Raw genomic sequence first — 22,862 nt, 5'->3', positions numbered from 1 at the left:
AAGGAATAAGCATGTCACAGCATGTTTGGGAAACGAGGCAATAAGTTAGCTGGTGCACTGGGTGGGTGGTTAAAACCAGAGTAGGAAAAAAATGCAGAACTTGTATTGAGTCACATTATAAAACCCTGGAAATTAAACTGTGATATTTAATTAATTAGCCAATTAATTTTAATAGTATTTGGAGTACTTACTTCAGCAGGCACGTACAGATGATTCAGATTTGAACATGATATGATGTCTGCTCTCAAGGAACTCAGAATTTCATAGGGAAAAGATGCATGAAAACAAGACAATACTATATGATAAGAGCTATAAAAAGGAGATGTTTAAAATGCAATTAGGGTTTAAGGTTAAGGCTTATCCAATCTTCCTAGGGAAATGAGAGGAGAAATGTTTCCCAAACAGGTTGCAGTTGGTCTGAGCATAAGACCAAGTAATGGTTTACTGTTCATTTCTTGTGGAGAGATCAGCAGTTACAAAAATCCAGAGGAAGATCCCTCCAGAGGCAGATATTTGAATTCAGATGGCACACTGTCAGATAACAGTTTCTATTGCTCCCTTCCCTCTAAATATCACAATGACTGATAAAATATACATCTAAAAACTTCAAACAGAAACAAGTTTGTTTAACCAAAACAAAAATTTGCAACTGTGGGCTTCAGTGAGTGTTTTCTGCGCTCTGACACCAAGAATAGACTGAGACAATCAATTTCACCAACTACAGGGTATATACGTATGTTAGGTGACACGAGCCGTGTTTACTGTATTAAATCAGAAGCCAGAACTGGTTGCTCCAAGAGAAAGGCTAAAACACTGTGCCCACTTGTGATTACTTCTCCAGTAGAAATGGGTTGTTGTGAGAAAGAAAACAAAGCCATACACGTAGGACGTGGGTCAAGAGATCTGGTGTTCAGTGAATGAATAAGTCTTTTCATGGTTTTGTTACAGGGGAGAAGGGCCCAGTTGTAAATATTGGATCTCATACCAGACTGGGAGATGAGGCTACAGGAGTGCATCTGCAAAATGGCTATATTGGATCCAAGCACTGCAGAGATCAAGAGCAATATAACAAATGACAAACAAAAACCTCCTGTTCAGACTGAGCTTGAAAACAAAAGATCTAAGGCACAGAAGGAAAATCAAGAATAAGAGTCACTCTTTCACTAGAGCATAGGTAGCCAGGGTGACCTTTTTGAATAAAACCATATAATGATGAAATGCACATTCACAGACATCTTTTAAAACTAATTTTATGGAATTTCCCTGGTGGTCTAATGGTTAAAACTTAGCCTCCCAAAGCAGGTGGTACAGGTTCTATCCCTGGTCGGGGAGCTAAGATTTGATATGCCTCATAGCCAAAAAATCAAAAACATAAAAGAAGCAATATTGTAACAAATTCAATAAAGACTTTAAAAATAAATAATAAAACTCATTTTAAAGGGATCTGAAAAATAGGAATATGTTGAAAAGAATGAACAAATATAACAGAAATCCTGGGATGCATAGCATTAGTATAGCCATTTACCCTGAGAGTGTCTGCCAGACCTCTGAGAAGGCACTTTGATGACTACATGCGATATGGGGGCATAAGGTGAATTTCAGGAAACTCTCAAGTTGACATTCTTCAGATAAAACTAGGACCCCCAAAGAGCTCTACAGAAAGCAAGTGTGAATCAAAAGCAAACACATGGCACAGTCAATAAGAATTTGAATTTATTATCTCTGGCACTAGATGGAAGGGAAGGAAAAAGTGATATCCCCCTAGAAATCTTTTTTTAAAACATTTTTAATAGAAGATAATGTGAATATATTAAATTTCACAAATCTAAAGTGTACTGATGTTTGAATTTCACATTCAACCACAGCAGAGATGAGAATACAGAATATTTCTGTCACTCCAGAAAATAACCTCAGCTTCTTCCCAATCAATCCAGCCTTTATCCTTGGGGTAACTATTATTTTGGCTTCTAACATTATAGATTCCTTTTTGCTTGCCCTTGAACTTCATATAAATGTAATCATACAGTGTGTCCTATGCGTGTTTGGCTCCCTTCACTCACTGTGATAGGAAGAATAATGAACCTTTAAAGGTGTCATCAATCACTTCAGCTAAAGTCAAGGACACATTTCTTGTCACCTTTTCCTGTTGAAGTTAAGATGCTTGCAGCAGTGTGGAAGAGTCTTATCAGGGCATTTTCCTCCATGAGGAAGGTGACAGTGGTGGATATTAAAGAAAAAAAAGATCATTAATGTATCTCTCTCTGCTATATTCTGGAGGTTTTTATTGTTCCTTCCATAAGTACCTGATTTATTATCTCACCACCATTGCTGCAAAGTTGGTTTATCCCATAGCTATAACAGTTATTTTTCAGCAGTTACCTATTCATGCCACGCCTGTGATCAAGAGAGTTCAAGTGCAGGAAGGACAAAGACAATTCTGTAAAACTTACAGAGATTCATTATATCATCCACTTTGGCTCTTGTACATTACATATGGGCATTCAGTGCATAGCATATTTGCATTTTGTTTTAAAAATTGTAATTTGTTTCAATAATACATGGTTCCAAATAAGAGTATCTTTAATCTGTTAATCTGTATTTCTTCAAGTGGAAGACCAAACTGTTCTATCATGGCCAACTGAACCAAATATAACAAGGTTCCTTCAGGGAAATATGGCCAGAGTTATGAGAAAGGACTTGATTTCTGCCCACAGAGAGTAGCAAACACAGGCAATTTGGATTCTCCACTTCTAGCACCTATGGTTGAATAGTTGCAGCAGCCCAGAACACACTGTTGAATAGCAGTTTAGCTCAACCAGGAGTGTACCTGGACTAGGTATTTAGGAGGCCTCTGTGAATCAAGGGCTTCATTAATCTAGTGACTTTGCATGAGACAGCAGAGTGTAAAATAGACTTTTTCCCAAATGCAAGGGGTAAAGCTGAGATGCCTTTGGGATGATGCTATCTGTATTCTTTGATATACTATTTCCATTTGATGAGCAACATCTTTTGAACCCTTCCTACCATATTATTCATTGTGTTCAAGTTGACACAACTTATCAGACTATCAGCTGAAGACTAACAAGGAACCCATGAGTCAGGTATTTCTATAGAAAGTTAATAGCTACTTTTCAAAGTGGACATGACTGTTAGATATGGCAGAGGGACAGTTAGTCCAAAATCTCAAGGGAAGCCTCGAGGTGGAGCTGCTTCACTTGCCTGAGTCTGTAGCTGGCAAAATCATCAGTCACAAAGTAGTCATTACGACTGTGGGACATCAAAGGTACAAGCTCTTCTCTACATGTTACTCTGTCCAACTGAGAGAATCCACTTGGTCACAGATGGAATTGGGAAATAAAAGCATACAAACATCAATCCCTATCATATATTTAGTTGTACGATAAACAACAAAAATTCATTGAGTTGGCCCAAAGATACTCTTCCACAAAGTCACCTTAGTTTCCCTTCCACATCATGAACTCTGCCCAAACTCCCATAAGGTGAATCTAAACACCTCTTCCCACAATGGGACTGGGTAAGATGCTGACTTCTGGCACCTGTGGCAAATAGAGTTGTAAAAGTATGAGTTTATTCTTTTTATGGTACTTTTTAGCCTATTGAAATCAGTGCATTTGTACTTTAGCCCATTTTGGGGACAGGGAGAAATTGTCCTGCCCCTAAGTATTATTCTTTTTATTTATTTATCTATTTTTTTATTTTAATTGAAGGCTAATTACTTTACAACATTGTGGTGGTTTTTGCCATACATTCACATGAATCAGCCATGGGTGTACATGTGTTTCCCATCCTGACCCTCCTTCCCACCTCCCTCCCCATCCCATCCCTCAGGGTCATCCCAGTGCACCAGCCCTGAGCGCCCTGCCTCATGCATTGAACCTGGACTGGCGATCAATTTCACATATGATAATATACAGGTTTCAGTGCTATTCTCTCAAATCATCCCACCCTCACCTTCTCCCACAGAATCCAACAGTCTGTTGTCTACATCTGTGTCTCTTTTGCTGTCTCACATACAGGGTCATCGTTACCATCTTTCTAAATTCCATATATATGCATTAATATACTGTATTGGTGTTTTTCTTTCTGATTTACTTCGCTCTGTATAATAGGCTCCTATAATTAATCCACCTCATTAGAACTGATTCAAATGTATTCTTTTTAATGGCTGAGTAATATTCCATTGTGTATATGTACCACAGCTTTCTTATCCATTCATCTGCCAATGGACATCTAGGTTGCTTCCATGTCCTGGCTATTGTAAACCGTGCTGCAATGAACATTGGGGTACACATGTCTCTTTCAATTCTGGTTTCCTCCGTGTGTCTGCCCAGCAGTGGGATTGCTGGGTCATATGGCCGTTCTATTTCCAGTTTTTTAAGGAATCTCCACATTGTTCTCCATAGTGGCTGTACTAGTTTGCATTCCAACCAACATTGTAAGAGGGTTCACTTTTCTCCACACTCTCTCCAGCATTTATTGTTTGTAGACTTGGATAGCAGCCATTCTAACTGGTGTGAGATGTTACCTCATTATGGTTGTGATTTGCATTTCTCTGATAATGAGTGATGTTGAGCATCTTTTCATGTATTTGTTAGCCATCTGCATGTCTTCTTTGGAGAAATGTCTATTTAGTTCTTTGGCCCAATTTTTGATTGGGTCGCTTACTTTTCTGGAATTGAGCTGCAGGAGTTGCTTATATATTTTTGAGATTAATTCTTTGTCAGTTGCTTCATTTGCTATTATTTTCTCCCATTCTGAAGGCCATCTTTTCACTTTGCTTATAGTTTCCTCAGAGAATTCAGTATTATTCTTTTTAAAGTGACCAAAATCAGTATAAAAGGGTAGGCGAGAGCTACTATATGCCAGGAAGCAAGTGCATCCACTTTCCATTTTGTGCTACATAGCAACTGCTTGCAACCCAACGAAATGAATTTCCAATGTTTTGTTCACCCAAAACTCTATATATTGAGAGATAAAGTCGTCATTAGTGACACCATCTGTTCCAGCTTTGAGAGAGCTTTCATTCAGCGGTCATGGCTATTTTGCTCCCATCCGAGACTAGGATTTTGGCTCTTTGTCTTATTTGAACTTGAATCACACAATGACAGCTTTTAAAAAAAGAATCTACCTTAATATGGGGCATTTGGTGATCCATTTTCATGATAGCATCTTTTCATTCTTCATCAGTTTTAAACATAAGGGTTAGAGGGCCTATTAGTGTGGTGGACCTGCCTGCAAACATGTAACCTATATTACTTTGGATAGTTTCTCCTTCTCCAGTGAGTCACCATCATCAACATTGTACCAAATATACGGCAGTAAGAGCTAAAATACTAGCCAATGCCTTGTTTATAATTTCCCATGTGAACTGGTCTCTATAAATTCTCCCCAAGAGGGTCAAAATTTACTTATAGCCACCAGAACTTCAAAACTGCGCAACTTTGAAAAGTTTTACAAACTGCATATTAAATAATATTATTGCATTACTGATTACCTTAATTTGGAAATTATGCTTTAATGTTGGGCTGGAAGAAGCACAAGCTGGAATCAAGATTGCTGGGAGAAATATCAATAACCTCAGATATGCAGATGACACCATCCTTATGGCAGAAAGTGAAGAGGAGCTAAAAAGCCTCTTGATGAAAGTCAAAGAGGAGAGTGAAAAAGTTGGCTTAAAGCTCAACATTCAGAAAACAAAGATGATGGCATCTGGTCCCATCACTTCATGGGAAATAGATGGGGAAACAGTGGAAACAGTGTCAGACTTTATTTTTGGGGTTCCAAAATCACTGCAGATGGTGACTGCAGCCATGAAATTAAAAGACACTTACTCCTTGGAAGGAAAGTTGTGACCAACCTAGATAGCATACTGAAAAGCACAGACATTACTTTGCCAAAAATGGTCCATCTAGCCAAGGCTACGGTTTTTCCAGTAGTTATGTATGGGTGTGAGAGTTGGACTGTGAAAAAGGCTGAGCGCCGAAGAATTGATGGTTTTGAAGTGTGGTGTTGGGGAAGACTCTTGAGAGTCCCTTGGACTGCAAGGAGATCCAACCAGTCCATTCTAAAGGAGATCAGTCCTGGGTGTTCTTTGGAAGGATTTATGCTAAAGCTGAAACTCCAGTACTTTGGCCACCTCGTGAGAAGAGATGACTCATTGGAAAAGACTCTGATGCTGGGAGGGATTGGGGGCAGGAGGAGAAGGGGACGACAGAGGATGAGATGACTGGATGGCATCACCGACTCAATGGACGTGAGTTTGAGTGAACTCCGGGAGTTGGTGACGGACAGGGAGGCCTGGCATGCTGCAATTCATGGGATCGCAAAGAGTCAAAACCGACTGAGCGACTAAACTGAACTGAACTGAATTAATTAAATATCCTTTTCTTTGGTAATATACACTGAATTATTTAGGCACAAAAGGTCATCATGCCTGTAACTTACTTCCAAATGTTTCATTGATAATATGAAGAAGGAAGAAGAGCAGAAGGAGAAAAACATATACATGGAAAGAAAGAAAATGTGACAAAATATTAATAGTAATTAATCCAAATGAAAAGACCATGAGAAGTTATACTTTTGTGTAGGGCCAAAAATTTTTAAGCAAACTGGAAGAAAGGAAACATAATATATAGCATTTAAATGTTTTCACAGATACATGAGATGCATTTGTCAAGAACACTTGATAAATGATACACAGTTAAATATTATTGTAGGTTAGGGTAAAGAAGGAAGAAAAAAATATTAATATAGTTGAAGAGAAAATTATGGAAAGAAGATGGAACTTTCACCAAGAGTTTATAGATTCCTTCACCAACTTGGGAAGTAATTTTACTACATTCCTAATTTAGAAAACATAATTCTGGTGGCAAAGAGGGTGACTGGAGATATGTTGAAGTTGGAGAGAGGAAGACAAATTAGAAGTATATTATAAAAGTCTAAATATGATATGATGCACGCCTACATTAAAATGAGTACAAAAAGGGAAAAATATCAGAAGTTATATTAAAGGCCTCATTTTTATTTCCTTCTCACCTGATGGCATTTTCAGATTGCTTAATAGTACAGTGGTCATCTTCTTTGCATTTGCTTGTTTGTAGTCTATAGGACCTAGATAGATTCAACTTCCAACTGCCTTTCTGGAAAGCTAGGTCTTATCACTGGCAAAGAAAAGGTCATAGTTTAAGTGCTTTTCTAACATTAGTTCTGCTCCTTTAGGAATAGACACGGTTGTATTTTTATTTTTTATCGGAGTATAGTTGATTTACTATGTTGTGTTACTTTCTGCTATACAGCAAAGTGAATCTTTTATACATAACAGAGAGTCACAACATATATTACTATCTTCTGGTTTGTTTTCAAGAGCCTGAAACTTAAATTCTCCACCAAATAGAATAGAAACCACTGTAAAACTTCCAATTTATAACATATACTTATTCCAGTACCAATAGAACTTTAGATCTGTGCTATGAAGTCACTTGCTTGGCTGCTGCTGCTGCTGCTGCTGCTGCTGAGTCACGTCAGTCGTGTCCGACTCTGTGTGACCCCATAGACTGCACCCAACAGGCTCTTCTGTCCCTAGGATTCTCCAGGCAAGAACACTAGAGTGGGTTGCCATTTCCTTCTCCAATGCATGCTGAAATCCATTTAATTTTATTTTTCATCCAAATGTATGTTGTAAAAAACACCAAGATGTATACAACATCTTCTATACAAGAGAGAAACATTTTAAATATGATAAAAACATATTTATGTCAGAATCATTGAGTGAAAACACAGGCTACCTAGATAGATTCTCCTTTCTAAATTTATTTTGCAAAATGAAAAGAATGCAAATATTTCTTTTTCTTCTTCAGCAGGAAGTCAGGGCAGTCGGGAATTATTTTCAGTTATGATTCTTTTCTATATAAATTTACTTTGTCATATACTGGGGAAAATAAAAATATTTGTTAAAGGAAAAAAGAAGCATGTCAATGAATTAAAAAATGGGGAAGATTCACCAAACGATCCAATTCTTTCTTCCCACAATTGAATTCAGGAAGACGTTTTTGAACAGCAATCACAAATTTTACACACTATTTTATACACCTTGTCTTCAAACTCAATGAAAAAGTATGTGATATCTATTTTCTACTGTAAGAAATTATGTTGTACTTAGAATTTGTCTTCTAGAAGCTACAAGAATCAAAACATTGGCCTAGAATTTGGGTATACATAGTCATGTATTTAAAAAGGCATCTTCAGAGAGGACTGAAATGCATTTTTTAACATTATTTTGGACTTTGTAATAAATAGTTTATCAAACTCTTAGTTACACACTCTTGTTAACTGAATTTATAAGGTTGGCCAATTAGAATAATATGTTAAATTGTATCATTTGTGGTAGAGCATTTTAAGTATCTCAATTCAGTTCAGTTCAGTTCAGTCTCTCAGTCATATCCAACTCTTTGTGACCCCTTGAATCGCAGTATGCCAGGCCTCCCTGTCCATCACTAATTCACCCAAACTCATGTGCATTGAGTCGGTGATGTCATCCAGCCAACTCATCATCTGTCGTCCCCTTCTCCTCCTGCCCCCAGTCCCTCGCAGCATCAGGCTCTTTTTCCAATGAGTCAAATCTTCGCATGAGGTGGCCAAAGCATTGAAGTTTCAGCCTCAGCATCAGTCCTTCCAATGAACACCCAGGACTTGTCTCCTTTAGGATGGACTGGTTGGATCTCCTTGCAGTCCCAGCTGCTATTTAAACTCAGAACTAATTTATAGATCATGAAAAATTAATTTTAGCATATTCAGGCATCTGCTTTCCCTGTGAAAGGGGACTGAATACCTGTGCCCAAACTCTGCACCTCCTCTCAGTGGTTGTGCTGCATGAGCCCATACACACACACGTGTGTGCAAACACACACACACACACAAACACACACACATGCATCAGCCAGGCTTGATCTAATTTCTTTTTGGCTCTCTCTCTCTCTTTCTCTTTCCAGAATAATGGTGCTATCACAACCTCATGAATTTGCTTCTCTAAATGCTACTTTGTTGTTACCCTGGGCTTAGGTTAGTGTGGCATTTCTTCAGTTTTAAATAACACTGATTAAGCCTAGGAGATATTCTGCCCTCTTCCAATAAAGGATGGTTAGTTTTAGCTAGACAACTACTTTATTTTTCTCATCTCTAAATCCTTGGTGGAAGGAGGTATCCATCAGGTGTCTATGGTCCATAATAATTAGAAAAAAAGAAGAACCAAGAGTAAGAATGGACCAGAATCATTAGGAAAGAGATTCGTGACAAGACTTTCTCCATTAGGTGTCTATCTTATTGCTAGCTTCCTTTAATATCACACACTCTGTGCTGGCTTCATAATCAAGCAAAAATCTGACATCAAGTCAGTTTCCAAGTACATAGCTCTACTTAAAAGAAAATAAACTCACTGACTGATCCAGATATATACACAAACTTTCCAAGTCCTGGATTCTTTCTACTGTACCAATCATTTCAAATTTACCAGTGCAAAAAGTTTAAAATGCTTATCAAAATTTTTCTTTAGACAAAGTATAGTAATATGTTGAATATTTGAGGGTAATACTTTTCAAATGTATTTGAATGCTACTGTAATTAATAACAAAAATTACTTAAAACTTTGCTGAGAATGTGATTGCCAGAACTTAGAAGCAATCATGATGGTCTTCAGTAGGTAAATGGATAAATAAACTGTGATACATCCAAACACTTAAATGTCATTCAGCACTAAAAATGAGTTTTCAAGCCATGAAAAGAATTACATAAAATTCTGGAAAAGGCAAACTATGGAGACAATAAAAAGGTCAGTGGTTTCCAGTGGCTAGGGCATGGGTTGAGGTGGGGGATGATAGGCAAAGCACAGATAATTTTTAAGGAAGTGAAAATATGATACACATAGTAATTTCACATTGTGTATGTCAAAGACATCAATAGGGCCTACCTACTGAATGGTGAATAGAGCTTTAAAGATTAATAACCTAGATATAATTCTGAGTTTTCTTTAAAATTTTTCCTTTTCAAATATATGATATGTCAATGTTGAAATATATTGAGCCATTATTAATTATCATCATTCTATTGTTTATCATGTTACTTCTCAAGGTGACAGCTAACTTTGAAACAAGAGGACTCAGGATTAATTTTGATAGGAAGAAAGGAAAAGTTTCCATCTGTATCATCAGTTACAGAGAAATGTCACACAATAACTAGATAAATGGATGGATAGATTAAAGGAAAGCAGAAGAATTTTGTTTTATGTAAATAATAAAGTAGATCCTATTCTTCTAGTGGCAAAATTCTAGTGGTCTTAGTACCTAATACTGAAATATTAACAGTACTCTTATCTAGTGCTGAAACATTAATATTAGTATCTAATACTGAAACATTAACTGCACTAATATTTAAGTAGTAGTTAGTATCTGTCTGCTTTATAAACTCTGAAGAAATCTGAAGAGTACAATAAATGATCATGATGTTGAACATACATTTGCTGTAAATACCAACTGCTTATTAGAATGGTCATAAACTATAATTATTAACGTCATACTCAATTTTCTTTGGATCTCGAAGTACCACTTATGCTTAAATATCCTACCTACTGCAGTGTGTCATTTTACAAGTTCCTCATTAGCTCCCATTGCTGTCAAGCACTGGGAATTCAAAAAGTAAATCACAGTTCTAAATCAAGGCATTCTAAACCTGTGGTAGTGATGAAAGGAGTACCCAACATAGCCTGAAGTGGTCCAAGAAAGAGAGACTTCAATGCATACTCAAAGCATAAACAGAAGTTGGTCTTCAGAATAAGCAAATAAGTTGAAAGCCCTTTCAGGCAAATATGCCTTAAATATCTGACCACCTTAGCAGTCAACGTGTTGAGTGGCTAATAACATAGACTGGACTCAGATTGTGCTATGCTCAGTCGTGCCCGACTCTTTGCGACCCTGTGGGCTGTAGCCCACCAGACTCCTCTGTCCATGGGATTTTTCAGGCAAGAATACTGGAGTGGGTTGCCATTTCCTCCTCCAGGGGATCGTCCCAACCCAAGGACTGAACCTGAGTCTCCTGTATCTCAGGTAGATTTTTTATCAGACTCTACTCTACTATTATCTGTGTAACTTGAGCTAGTTACTAAAACTCCATGGACTTCATTTTCCTCATCTATAAAATGGAGATCATATTACTAGTCCCTACATCAGAGGTATTTCTGTGAGGATTGAAAGAGTTAATACATGTAAAAACTTAGAACAGTTCTTGCCACATAGTAAATGCTGGTCAGGGATGGCTGTTACCATTTATTTTCAGGAGTTGACTAAGTACTCTCCAGGGAACACTCACAAAAGCAAACAGCCACTCCTCTGTTGCCATGAACAATCTGGCTCTGTCCCCAAGTTTTCATATTCCACACAGAAATTTATATCCCTTGCATTTGTCTGGACTCACTGTCCTAATAAAGTAATGTAGAACTCTATCGGTTTAGGACTTTGTTCCTAGGGAGCCCCACATTTACTCCCACCTCTAGTGTTCCTACAGACTATAAACATTACTCTCTGTAGTAAAGTCATTTTTTTCTCATATGCTACAGTTTTACTGATTATGTCTAGTCCCTTACAGTCTGGGACTCTAGAAACAGTCTGACAGGTCTGCTCGTCAAGAGTTAGGTAAATCTCAGCGTGTGTGTCTCTCGGAAAGGGGAGCAAAAGGGTCTCGGGGAAGGTGGGTAAAGAGGGAAGTAGTGGGATGGAGAGGGTCTTAGCATTCTAAGGAGAAAAAACTGATTTTTTTTTTTAAGTATTTCAGCTTGGACTTAATGATTTCTTTGAGTTTAGTCCTGAAACATTCTAGTAAGTTTCTATTTGTTTACAGAAGGTAATTCACTTAAATTTGGGTAATTGAGTTCACATTTGACCTATCACAGCCCTCTGTTCTGTTTCTGCACCCATCAATATCCAAGAGCTATTTGTCTGACCTAGGAGCCATGCATTGGTGTGCATTTGGCTAAAATACATGAGAGAAGTTTTTAAATCTTCACTAAATTAAATTCTTCAGGAGGAAGGCTTTCATATTTCTTATTTGTCTCTTCAACCCCCATACCTAAAAGAGGTTCAGTTCAGTCCAGTTCAGTCACTCAGTCGTGTCTGACTTTTTATGACTCCATTAACCACAGCACGCCAGGCCTCCCTGTCCATCACCAACTCAGGTTCAGAGAAGACATTAAAAATAATGCTTGCTAAAATACTGACTAAATGAATTAATTAATCACTCTGTCACCAAAAAGTGAGTCAAACTCCCATTTCTTAGTTTATATGGAGAATTTATCTTGTTTCAAAGCCTCCAACTCAGACTGTATTTAACGACTGAGTGACTCATACACACACAAACAGGGGAAAGGAAGTCTTGTCATTGCTAGAGGAGTTTGCAAACTTACTCTTCCTGCAAAAGAGCAAAATGGCAAGTAATCAAAAATGGAAAAAGGTGGAAAAGATAGGTAATTCTTTGTCTTATGTAGGTTACTACTCTCCACCATGAAAAAGCAGAATGCCCTGTAACCACAAAATGGTTCAGAACCAATATCTCAATGCAACTACTTCCCTATCAAGTAGCAGCAGATGTTTGTTTTTTTTGTCTTTTTTTCTGAGATATGTGCGTATCTGTCAGACCTCAAAATATGAAGCAACAAGCAAGAGTGTTACATTCATCAAGAAAATGGAGGCCTCAGAGTTAGGATTATTTTTCACAAATGTAGAACCAGCATTCTTCTCATGGAACAAATGTCAGTGAAATCTGTATAGGAAGCACCATTACATCTCTGAAGGTGCCAAGGTGAAATCAACAACTATAGTAGCAACACATAGAGTTTAACCATGATAGTGCTTATCATGTGCTTTGCCACATGATACTGTAATAATTGCTTTATAAATATTACCCACTGTTCATAACATATGAGGAAGTACTACATTACCACCCCCCCTTAATATAATAAATAAATAATAATTTTTTAAAAAGTAACTCTGAATTTTCCACAACTAGTAAGCAGCAGAATCTAGATACATGTCCCTGCATTTTGGTCCTGTATCTGTGTTCTTTACCACTATAAAAATGAAAGTGTTAGTTGCTCAGTCATATCTGACTCTTTGTGACCCCATAGACTGTAGCCTTCCAGGCTCCTTTGTCCATTGGATTCTCCAGGCAAGAATATTTGAGTGGGTAGCCATTCCCTTATCTAGGGGATCTTTTTGACCCAAGGATCCAATCCAGGTCTCCTGCATTGCAGGCAGATTCTTTACCCTCTGAACCATCACTATACTAAAAAAGAAATATAGTATACAGTTACATTTTAGAAAACAAATTATACCTCTGAAGATTTTGAACTAAATTAACTGATAATATCTTTTGAGCTCCTGCCAAAAAATTTAACAAACGTATATGCCAAGCAATGAATTTAGCACTATGTGAATCTCGTGGTGATGAGTAAGGAATCATCTCTGTGCCACAATGAGTGATGAGCTATAAGGGGCAGGTGTGTATAACCAATGGCTGCTGCTGCTAAGTCACTTCAGTCGTGTCCGACTCTGTGCGACCCCATAGACGGCAGCCCACCAGGCTCCCCCATCCCTGGGATTTTCCGGGCAAGAGCACTAGAGTGGGTTGCCATTTCCTTCTCCAATGCATGAAAGTGAAAAGTAAAAGTGAAGTCATTCAGTCGTATCCGACTCTTGGCGACCCGATGGACTGCAGCCTACCAGGCTCCTCCGCCCATGGGATTTTCCAGGCAAGAGTATTGGAGTGGGTCACCAGTGCCTTCTCCAATAACCAATGGCAAGAGGAGTCAAATGAAATAAACACAATAATGGAGAAACATTTTTTGATGCAGGAAGAAGGCCAGTGTTAGAAACAATTGGCAATGGCTTCCAAGGCTTTTTGTTTATCTCAGATATTTATTTATTTGGCAGTATAGCATGCAAGATCTCAGTTCCCCAACAAGGGATCAAACCTAGGCCCCCTGAAGTGGACACACAGTCTTAACCACTGGACCATTAGGGAAATTTCTAAGAAACTTGTTTAAATTAAGAGTTCAGCATTTGAGGGCCTAACACTGTAAACAGAAGGCCATAATATTTGAGTAGTGGAGAGAGCACAGATCAGAAATTAAAAGATCTTTAAGACTAATTCTTTCATTAATTAGTAATCTGAGTTTCAGTTACCTTACCTTTTATATAGATATGTAAGTCCTCCTCCCATATTTATTTACCCCCCCTTTTTTTGGTTCATTATTTAGGCAATATTCAGTAGACAATGTGTAAGAATAAACAGAGCAATCAGTAAAATACTGTGAGTGTTAGTATCACAATTCTTTGCTTTTTTTTCCATTTGCTAGCATGCAACAAAACTCACTGTAGCACATGGGATGAACACAATTCACAGCTTCAAGGTAGCATTCATATGGTTAATGGAGAGAAGGAATAGATCAAATCTCTTACTATATTGATTTTTTTTAATTATTTAATCACTCAATTACTTACTTGAAATGATGTGGTAAAAGATGTGATACATATATGCCGGGGGCCAGCGTGAGGAACTCCGCCCATGGCAAAGGTCATGAGGAAGGAGGCTTGGCATACGCAAAGGCGTGATCAAGCCTCAGGAAACCCCCTGTTCGCGAGCATCTAACCCCAAAACCAGAGTCTGTTTTATGCTCTCACCTACACCTCTGACTTTACGGGGGGCTCTGCCCCATAACCGTTTCTATCGGAGAAGGAGTAAACGTGCAGCTCCAAGGCAATAAAACTTCTTGGGCATGAAAAGAGTGTTTCAGTTTACGGACTCCTCTGAAGGTTATCTAGCCCACCTGTATAGGTTCGTCCAGCCGCATGTGATTGTTTACAGCCTCCCAACCTGAGAGGCACGAGATGTTTTAGACTTACTAAAGGCAAATTCTTTTGGGGAGTTAGAAATTATTAGTATAGTGGGTTGGTTAGGAATTATATTGGTGAAGGGTTTTTCATTTGTTGTGTCAATAATTGCTGCTAATTCCCTGCCCTGGGTGGGACAAGGACGTCTCAGGTCAAACCTCTCTGGTGACAGACTAGCTTGTGTGACAGGATTATCCATACTCCTGCCACATGATTGTTTACTACCTCTCAACCATAAACAGCACAGAGAGTTTTGGAGTATTTTGAAAGTCTTAATTAGCATAGGGCTTTTTCTTCTTGTTGAGTCAATGATTGCCGCCAGGCCTCCATATCCTTAGGCACCTGGGAATATATTAATCAATGTATTTGGAATATAGCAAAGGAAATATAGTAGTTTTTGATGTTAGCAATACTAGACTTTTTGAGTTAATGGATTTTCTCTTTTGTAATAGATCACTGTACTTTGTTATAAATCACTGTGTTCTTGCTATGTGAAAATGTAACTTTATCACTATTTTAAGACTAAATAGATCTTAAGGGGAGCATTGGTGAAAGGATTTTCATTTGTTGGGCTGATGTTTGCTGCTAAATCTCCATGTTCCCTACACTTATAATGAATATAACTAGCATATAGGAAGAAGTAAGTATTAACCTTTAAGCATATAGGAGAAATAAGTATTAACCTTTAATATTAATCATGTTAACCTTGGGTTAAATAAATTCCTTTCTTGATTGTAACTCACTACACCCTCACCCTATAGGAATGTAACTTTATTTGGAGGGTGGTGCCTGGTTTAAGAAAAAATACACCCTTGGAAAAAATAAGTTTTTGGTTCTCAGAAAGAAAGGATCATAAAATCCCTAAGATCTTTTTATGTGAAGCACCTAATTTTGATAAAGGTCAGGACTGCTGACCCCCACATGACTCTGTATTCATCCCTATGTGTAACAAAAGGTATGTAAGCAAACCCAAAAATAAAGAAATCGGATCGGTTTCCGGAAAGACTGACACCCCCATGTCGTTCTTTCTTGTTCCTCGTTTTTCTGGCTGAATTCCCATCTGGAGCATGGACGCTATTCCACGTAATCCAAGTTATTCAGCCTCTTTTTCTCCACTAATCTTCTTACTACAATATCCATTTCTAATCTCTCTATATATCTGTAATTAAATATGTATTTTTCCAAAGACGCTGACCCCGTCCCCCCACCTTCGAATCACCCTGGATCCACTGGGGCTGGACCCTGGCACATATATACAATGGAATATTACTCAGGCACAAAAAGGAATGAATTTGAGTCAGTTGCAGTGAGGTGAATGAACCTAGAACCTGTATACAGAGAGAGGTATGTCAGAAGGAGAAAAAAAACATCGTTTATTAACACATACATATGGAATCTAGAAAAATAATAGAGATGAACCTATTTGCAAGGAAGAAATAGAAACACAGATGTAGAAAACAGACATGTGGCCATGGGAAGGAGGGAGAGGAGGGTGAGATGAATTGGCAGAGTTGCACTGACATACATACACTACTTCAGTTGCTCAGTTGTGTCTGCTCTTTGCAACACCAGGGCCAGGCTTCCCTGTCCTTCATCAATTCCCCGAGCTTGCTCAAACTCATGTCCATCGAGTCAGTGATGCCATCCAATCATCTCATCCTCTGTCATCCCCTTCTCCTCCTGCCTGCAATCTTTCCCAGCAGCAGGGTCCTTTCCAATGAGTCAGTTATTCACATCAGATGGCCAAAGTATTGGAGCTTCAGCTTCAGCATCTGTCCTTCCAATGAATATTCAGGACTGATTTCCTTTAAGATTGACTGGTTTGAGTTCCTTGCAGCCCCAGGGACTCTTAAGAGTCTTTCCCAAAACCACAGTTCAAAAGCATCAATTCTTTGGCTCTCAGATTTCTTTATGGTTCAATTGTCACATCCATACATGACCACTGGAAAAACCACAGTTTGACCTTATATATACACTATCATGTGTAAAACAAATAGCTAATGTCTATCTAAAACAGACCAAGATGTGGAGAAATGGAATCCTCATACATTGCTGGTGAGAATGGAAATAGACAACTACTGTGAAAAGTGGTATGACAGTTTCTCAAAAAGATAAATATTGCATTTCTGTATCATTCAGAAAGTCTACTTCTGGTTATACACTCCAAAGCATATTCCACAGGTATTTGTACACACATTCATAGTAACATTATTCACGATAGCTAAAACATGGAAGCAACACAATGAATAAGCAAACTATGGTATATACATACAATGAAATATTATTCAGCCTTTAAAATGAGGGAAATTCTGACACATACTATGACATAGATAAACCTTGAAAACAATATGCTAAGCAAAACAACCAGTCACAAAAAGACAAATGCTGTATGATTCCAGTTATATGAGGTAACTAGAGTAGTCAGCTTTCTAGAAACAGAGTACAGTGGTGGTTGCCAAGGGCTGGGGGAGGATGGAATAGGAAGTTAGCATCTAATGGATATGGAGTTTCAGTTGGGGAAGATGACAAAGTTCTGGAGATGGATGATAATGATGGTTGCACAGCAATGTAAATATATTTAATGCCACAGAACTGTACACTCAAAGTGGTTAATTTTATATTATATCTAGCATACCACAGTTCAAAATACTGAAAAAAATTTAAAAGTCAAGATTAGAGGACTAAGGTAAATTGCATGGCATACACTCCCCCAACTAAAAATAAATATAAAGCAAAGAGATAAGCTAGTACTGGTTGATGCATGTGTTGATAAGACAAAATAATAATAATAATAAAATCAGCTACTAACTCTAACTGGAAACCTATGACTTCTACCCTAGTCTCTTAAGTATTTCTCTTGGCAAGGTTCTGTAGCACTTCATATTTGACAAGAGATCAGAATGTAGTAGTGATTCAATAACAGTTTAATAAAGAAGACTTTTTTGGAAACTAAGTTTGAGCTTTGAGCTATAAAATCTATAAAATCAACTCTCTTAATATGTCCATCCTTTCAGAAAATAACTAAATAATATTACTGGCCTGTATACGGTATAGTTGGACTTCCTCGGTGGCTTAGAGGTAAAGAATCTGCTTGCAATGCAGGAGCCACAGGAGAAGTGGGTTCAATCCCTGGGTCAGGAAAATCCCCTGGAGGAGGGCAGGGCAACCCTCTCCGTATTCTTGCCTGGAGAATCCCATGGACAGAGGAGCCTGGTGGACTACAGTCCATAGAGGCACAAAGAGCAGGACATGACTGAAGCAACTTAGCATGCATGCACACACACATGGGTATAGTTAACTTGACTTGTTAATTAAATCTTCTTGCCTGATACCTGTTTTCTTTTGATAGTAGATTCTTCAAAAAGCTGTGAAAATCCTTTATTCTGAGGATGGACATCACATCTGACATAGTCACATAATGCTAATTCATTACTCTAGATCAATCGCCATTAGCAACTTTATAATGAAATTTCCTAAAACAAAATCAGATGAAATTTAAAATTGATTTTGTGACTAGGGCTCTGAGTCATGCAATCCATTAAAACAAAAACTTTCTGATATTTATACCTGGGATCTAAATCTTATATAGTGTCAAATGCTCTAGTCTGTAAGTCTAAGTAGTCAATATTTCTAACAAAATACAGCTAATACATGCATGAATACACAGAAAAATACACATATACAATCCATTCATTATTGTCACTTTTCTCTTGGGTATCAAAAAGCAACAAAATCTTAGTTCATATACTTTCCCATACGAAAAAAGATTACTTGAAATATTGCAAAAAGCTTATGAAAAGGTTTTTCGTCAGTTGTCTCTAGCTGACTTATCAAGCATATACTCCCTGATTATTTTCCTAAAGCGTGTCTTTGATCACATCACTACCCTGCACAGAAACCATCAAGAGTTCTTCATGGCCTAAGAAGTCAACCCAGAAACCTCACTCAAACAGTTCAGCGCCTATAACAGTCTGCAACTTCCTTCTCCAAGTGCCCTGCACTGTTTTCTTTATTCAACCTCCTCTCTAAACAAAACAGGCAACCTGCCATTCCTGAACAAACCTAAAATTTCCATTCCCTAGAATTATTGATTCTGCTTGGTTGCCATGCAATTTTATGTACCTATATTCCACTCTTCCACATCTAAGTGTGCTATAATCATCTTGCTTAGCATTGTACTAGCGTATAGAAAGGAGTACACATACCGATGAGCTTTCCTCCACTGGTTTATAAATTAATACTAAGTACATTGTGGTATTTGTTTAAAACTTACAAAGCTAGACAGATATTTTGGCTTTCTAGGAATCTGGAAATCAAAGTTCTACACGATTGTATGTAAGTTTCTCTTTCTGGAAGTAAGTTTAATGAAAAAAATAATGCAATCATTTTCAACTTGTTCCTCTGGAAATTTTGACCTTTGAGGAATAAAAAGAAATTGCATACACAAACATTATTTGTATATTCCACAAACATTTATTGAATACCTTCCATGTACTTCAAATTGTTGGAGAAGGAAATGGCAACCCATTCCAGTACTCTTGCCTGAAAAATCCCATGGACAGAGGAGCCTGGTAGGCTACAGTCCATGGGGTCACAAAGAGTTGGACACGACTGAGCAACTTCACTTTCACTTCACTTTCACTTCGAATTATAGATGGTAATTCAAAATGATGGAAAAAAATATTAATACATTCTTTGGAGTAAAGAGACATAATTATAATACAGAGCAGACAGTACTCTTGCCTGGAAAATCCCATGGGCAGAGAAGCCTGGACGGCTGCAGTCCATGGGGTCACTAAGAGTCAGACATGACTGAGCGACTTCACTTTCACTTTTCACTTTCATGCATTGAAGAAGGAAATGGCAACCCACTCCAGTGTTCTTGCCTGGAGAATCCCATGAATGGAGAAGCCTGGTGGGCTGCCGTCTATGGGGTCGCACAGAGTCGGACATGACTAAAGTGACTTAGCCACTTAGCAGCAGCAGACAATGACATATTGTAAAAAGAGAGAGACAGAGAGATTGTGCCTACTTGGGAGGATCCCAGAAAGCTTCTCATTAAAGCAAGTTGTTTGCATTTGTCTTCAGCAAATGTCAACCATAATGGAAAACCATTAAGATATCTAATTATAAAATCCTTCATCATGAATCTGTTTCCACGGTGTCAATTCTATATGTTTATATAGACTATTTGCTTGGTCACATGAAAAAGATTTTAATAAATTTATGCACACAAAAACACTGAAAGCTACATTTGCCACAAGATAACAGCATTCTTAAATGTTAGTGATTTGGAATGTTACTGTGTATATTCCTATCCTGGAATAGTTCTCTCTTTGAGATTTGGGGAATTGTTTTCAGATTATCTTGTCCTCAAAAACTATTGATGTTGTCTGACTTCATCAGCGCAAAATAGGTCCATAAGCAGGAAGGTTAAGCATTTATTTCAGGAACTACACTTGTCTTTCACATATGGAAAGGGCTAGAGGTGACTTTATGAGTCAATTGCAACTCATTTCAGGGCTGCTCTTGCCTTTAGTGTGTATCTTAAGAGATGTACTCCAGATGCACTTTTCTTCTTTAAAAAAAAAATGAATTCCTGTGATGAAGGGAGAAGCAACCAAGAAATCCTGCTCAATTAATACATGCTGGAACCAATTGCCATTAACGAAGGATAAACATAGTCGTTTTTTGAAATGTCAAGCAGAGCAATGGATTTTTAAAAATATAACAAATGTTTATTTAGTACCTAAAAGTGCCACAGTGTCAGGCACAAGGGACATTGCAGTGAAATAGGCAAATGGTCCATGCTGTCCATACAAGACACGTTGCAGGTTTATGATCTATGGGTTACAAGAAAAAAGAAGGTAAGAGGTTGAAGAGAGGAGATAAAATGCAACTGATTAACAAGCAAACAAATTTCAAAATGTAATTTAAAATAGTGACAAGTGCTATGAAGACAGTAACTCAGGGCTATCTGATAAAGAGGAAATTGGCAGAGACCTTTAGTTAGGTGGGTATGGAAGGGAGTCATATATAAGAAGGTGATGTTGGAGCTGACGCCTGAGTAACCAATTTACAAAACAACAGCCATGTAACAATCCAAGCACAAATGCAGTTAGGGCAAAAATCCTAAGGCGGAACATAGGTTGGAAGATTCCAGGGGGGGTGGAAAAAAGGCTAATAGAACAGAAGCATGGTGACTGAGGTGGGGGGTGCTTCAAAGTGTAATTGTGGGGTTTCGAAAGATCATTTAAGATTATGTAGGAAGATCTTTTAAATTTGTGTAGTATATGTCAGTAGTTTGGATTTTATTTTGTAAAGCCCTGATTTGAAGTCATGGTAAGGATTTCTGTATACTTTTGCATACATTAGTGAAGTGAAAGTTTGATGTTTATATTTATTCAAGCAGCAATGGGTGAGGAATTCCTATGTGCTAGAGTCTGGAATTAAAGCAGAAAGTAGACAGGAGGATAGACTTAGTACTTACTTTCTAAGAATTTATAGAGTGATAGAAGAAAAGCACTAAAAGTTCCAAGCATATTATATCACATTTATAAAATGTTTTGGATTATCTAAGGACTGATATACCTTCCAGTCAGTAATATCTTTTCATATAATATGGCATATAAATTGAGCCTTGAAATATAGATGAGTTGAGTATGGAAATAGAGGCATAGGGAGGTTCTGGAAAATGGATTATGACAGAAGGAAAAATACAAGACACTTTATGGAATGCAGTGAACAGCATTCAACTAAGTATTGTTGATACTGGCCTTATATACGAGACAATGAAGTGAAATTTTTTAATTCACTCATTTATTCAGTGAATATTGAGCGAGTACTGTGTAAGAGGTGCCAAACTAGCTGCTAATGAGCAGTAGTGAATGAGACAAAGTTCTTGTTCTTATGGAGCAGTTCAGGTGGTGGGAGGGGTTAGATAGACAATAAATTAATAAGTAAATACAGACTGCAAGGAGATAGTAAATGCTATGGAGGAAAATCAAGCAGAGAGCAAGAGAAGGTAGTTTGTAGGTAGTTAAACTTTCACGCAGGGTGATAAGAAAGACTTGTCTAATAAGTGACATTATAGCAAAGACCTAAAGAACACGAGAGAGTGACTCATGCAAACACCAGGGGAAGAGAATCAAAGCAGAAGAAGCAATCAGTAGAAATGCCCTGAAGTGAGAGCATACTAGGAATGTTCAAGTACAGAGACAGGTGTAACTACAATATTGGATGAGTTGAAAGTGATAGGAAATGAGGTTGCAGAAGTGCTTTGGGAAGGAGAAGATATAGACATGAGCATCTGGTAGGTGATAGCAAATTGGGAAGCCAGTGGACGGCAATGAACAAAATGGTAGAATGTTCTGACTTTCATTGCCAAGAGACACTATGACTCATGCAGTGAGAAGATGAACATGAAACAGAAGCAGTAGGCTATGAACATTATCCAGGTGAGAGGTGGTGGTGACATGGATCTGAATCTTGATGGAGGAAGTGATGAGAAAGGTCAAATTGTGGAAATACTTTGAACAATAAAGTTTAACAATGGGTCAAATATTGATAAAAGTAGAGTCAGACTGACACCAAGTGTTTTAGCTGAAGTAACTAGGATAAAGTTGACATTCACTCAGAAGAGGAAAACCCTAGGAGAACAGGGATTTGCTAGACAATCTAAATGACAGTTATAAACACAATTTAAGATGCCAATTTGTAACTAAGTAGAGATTTTGATGGGCAGTTGAATGTATGGGTCTTGAGTTCAGGGCAAATGCCTGGGCTGGAAATAAAAGTTGGAGAGTCATCAGAAGATACATGGCCTTCAACACCTTGTGACTAGATTATCTGAACAGTGGGGTAAATCAAGTGAGAAAAGATGAAGTTTGAGTCCTGAGGTACTACAGAGTT

This window comes from Ovis canadensis, chromosome 1 (assembly GCF_042477335.2).
Source record: "Ovis canadensis isolate MfBH-ARS-UI-01 breed Bighorn chromosome 1, ARS-UI_OviCan_v2, whole genome shotgun sequence".
NCBI lineage: Eukaryota > Metazoa > Chordata > Mammalia > Artiodactyla > Bovidae > Ovis > Ovis canadensis.
The sequence above is the reverse complement of the archived record's forward strand: the minus strand, read 5'-3'. Positions refer to the sequence as shown.